This window comes from Medicago sativa, chromosome 3 (assembly GCF_051527215.1).
Source record: "Medicago sativa cultivar Bolivia chromosome 3, Bolivia_mono, whole genome shotgun sequence".
NCBI lineage: Eukaryota > Viridiplantae > Streptophyta > Magnoliopsida > Fabales > Fabaceae > Medicago > Medicago sativa.
In genome coordinates, this window is record NC_140751.1 from 72825499 (window position 1) to 72828653 (window position 3155).

A 3155-nucleotide genomic window follows, 5' to 3' on the forward strand; every position below is an offset into this window, starting at 1 on the left:
TACATTCTCACTTGGAGGGATTTATTGACACGGTATAACAATGAAATTTCAGTCAATGTATTGAAACAAAATAATGTTGGATTTTGAATTTTCTAATAACATATTTCCATTTTTATAGTTCTATTGTATTCATTTTGAAGTCAGGTCTTTACTAGAGGCTTTTCTTGAGTATTTTATGGTTATATAAAAAAAAATACTCAATAAGATGCAATCTCATAGTTCAGTTTTGTATTTTCAGATAAACAGATGAATAAAGGTAAAAGATAAAGTTGTGAAGTTGACTGACTGTGAATATTGTTGCTAATATGATTTGATAAAGTTTATATCATATATTCTTTTGTAAAATTTAAATGAGAAGTTATCATTATGTAATCTTTTAAAATCTTGTATTTTGATACAAGTATCTAAACTTGTATGATTATGGTAAGATCTTTCGTACTTACTGTATCCGTGTTTGATATCTTGTATTATGTACTAGTCAATAAACCATGGTGTTAAAATAGATCACATGTAATATATACAATAATGGTAGATAGAAACTATCACAATCGTGCTAATTTACAAACGAAGTTCAAGTTCTCTTTCAAACAATATCAACGAAAGCTTAGAGAATTAGAAAGATAGAGAAAATGGTTCTTATGCATTTATTTTGAGTGTGATATTATAATATAAATGGATCTTAGAACGAACAAACTCAACATATAAACATGCATATAAACAATCACACCATATTTTCATTTATAACTTTTAAGTATATATAATAATAACTTTTTTGACAAAAAAAAATAGTTATTATTATATATACTTAAAATGAAAATAGTTATTATAAATGAAAATATAATAATAACATTATTTAAAATTTATATCCGATCATGATGATTTATTTCTTAAGTTTAGCAATAATATCATTCTTTAAAAAAATATAAATATATTTCATTTTAAATCACATGGCATTAGTATGATAAAATATTAATTTACATAATCATATTGACTTTAGCTATACAAGTTTTTTTTTGTCTTAGCTGAAGTGGTAAACCACTGAAAATAAACTGACACACAACTGTGAGATCCCGGGTTCGAACCTGGTTCACGACGTCCGACCTTACAATTTTGACATTTACCAGTTGAGGTAGGACTTCTAGACTATACAAGTTTTATTTTAAAATGGCAAAATATATTAATCACAAATTAGTGAGTGTCATAAAAAAAAAAAAACTGAGCATGGTTTGTAAAATCATAAGTAAATTTAATAAATTGAAGGCAACACACCAAATCAACAGTTAATTTAAGACCTACATAATTATTGTAGTAGATTGTTATAACTTTGTAATTTGTAATAGCGTTCTAGTTTTTGATATTTTTAAAAGTTAAAAAAAGCGTTGAAGGTTGTTAAAATATTAAAATATATGTGAAATATAAATTGAAGTGTGAGAAAAATCACAAGTGTAGCAACATTATTACTTAAATATAAAACTATAGCCTTTAAAGTAAAATAAAAACTATTTTCCATCTCAACAATTAAATCTATTCTGATAGGCGGTAGAGTTAATAAAAATGTGTGATATGTTTTAATTGAAGGCGACACAAATATCTTTAAAAGTAAGAGTGAATAAGCGATCTATATAATATTTTTTGATGTCTTGTTTCATTTTATTACCATCAAATTATAGTACAAACCAATAACTACAATGTTCTTGAAATTATTTGGTGTCAACACAATAACTAACTGACAACTCGTGAAATATTTCTGCATAACTTTTATGTAATTTCTTTGATCTAACATTAAATTCATATTCATGTGGACATAAAATCTATTGGGTTCAAGATTGTAATGCATTTACATTGGCGCGTTATACATCTCACCACAAGTCCAGTTGGGCACAACCATGATTTGTTGATACAATGATAATCATTATAACAACTGTCATCTGTTGTAATGAAAAGAGTGAATAAAATAATGTAACTATAGTGGGATGAAATATTATTTACAAAGTAAAGAAGGGAATTTGAAAAGGATAAAAAGTGGCTTACCGTCATTGTTTGTTGCAACAAGAAATAGCTTAAGAAAGATAATCATAGCATAAACAAACTTGACAATTTCAGTCATATTCCTCCACCATCCCTTTGCATATAACAAATTGTCTTACCACTTTACAATTTATAGAGTTAATCATCTTGTTACATCAATTAAATAACTTTTAGCGCTTTCGAAGATGTAGAAAAATATTTATAAAATCATAATTGTCATTAAATGCCTCTAGAGTACGTCAGTGTGTTGTGTTTGTCTGTTTCGCACACTTAGTAAAGAGGTCACTTAAAAAAAATCCATTCATTAGAATTCATTCCTTTATAAACTAAATTTCCATTATTATATAACCTATCATGATAAAAAAGGGACAATCATAACTAATATTTTTGTAAAAATTAAAATTCAAAGCCATTACATTGCATATATATGGCATCCAAACTAAGATAGAACACCAAGACTTGCACAATTAGTTTAGTAAAATTATTATAATTTGTTGTGGCATTCTAGTTTTCCGTAATTTTTAAAAGAAAACAAAGCATTCAAGCTGTTAAAAAAAATTAAAATATAAGAGAAATATAAATTGAAGTGCGAGGAAAATATAAAATATTATGACATAAAGATAAGATTATAGGTTTAGGAGTAAAATAAAAACTATTTTTCAACTAAATTGAATAGTTGGGAAGTTTGGGTTTCAAACCCTAACCTCTGTATGTATTATGAAATATTCATATCAACTGAGTTAAACTCTGATGACATTTTTTTTTGTTTATTATTCATATCATTAACGTGAAAGGTTGTTTAAAAAATATGTCACGAAAAGGTAGGGTGTGTCTGGTTTGTTTTTCAACAAGATATGCATGACGTATAGTTGGAATTTTAAATATTTTACTTGCATTCTTTAAAAAAAATATTGGCTAAAATATGATTTTAGTCCCTACAAATATGCCTCGTTTTGGTTTTAGTCCCTGTAAAAAAAAATGTTTTTGGTCCCTGCAAAAATTTTTGTTTTTTAAAATAGTCCATGGAGGGACTATTTTCAAAAACAAAATATTTTGCAAGGAAAAACAAAATATTTTGCAGGTACCAAAAACTACAAAATGGGTTCAGTCATCATGTGCCACGTATG

At 26.3% G+C, this 3155-nt stretch overlaps 1 long non-coding RNA gene across 1 annotated transcript; it reads right to left on the reverse strand.

The window, feature by feature from the left end:
- Nucleotides 1-1619: 1619 nt before the first annotated feature.
- Nucleotides 1620-2409, reverse strand: LOC146939954 (uncharacterized). Its single transcript, XR_015031839.1, has 2 exons — nucleotides 2032-2409; nucleotides 1620-1928 (listed from the first exon to the last, which is right to left on the reverse strand). It is a non-coding gene; the product is annotated as an uncharacterized LOC146939954 (long non-coding RNA).
- Between the last annotated feature and the right edge of the window lie 746 nt (nucleotides 2410-3155).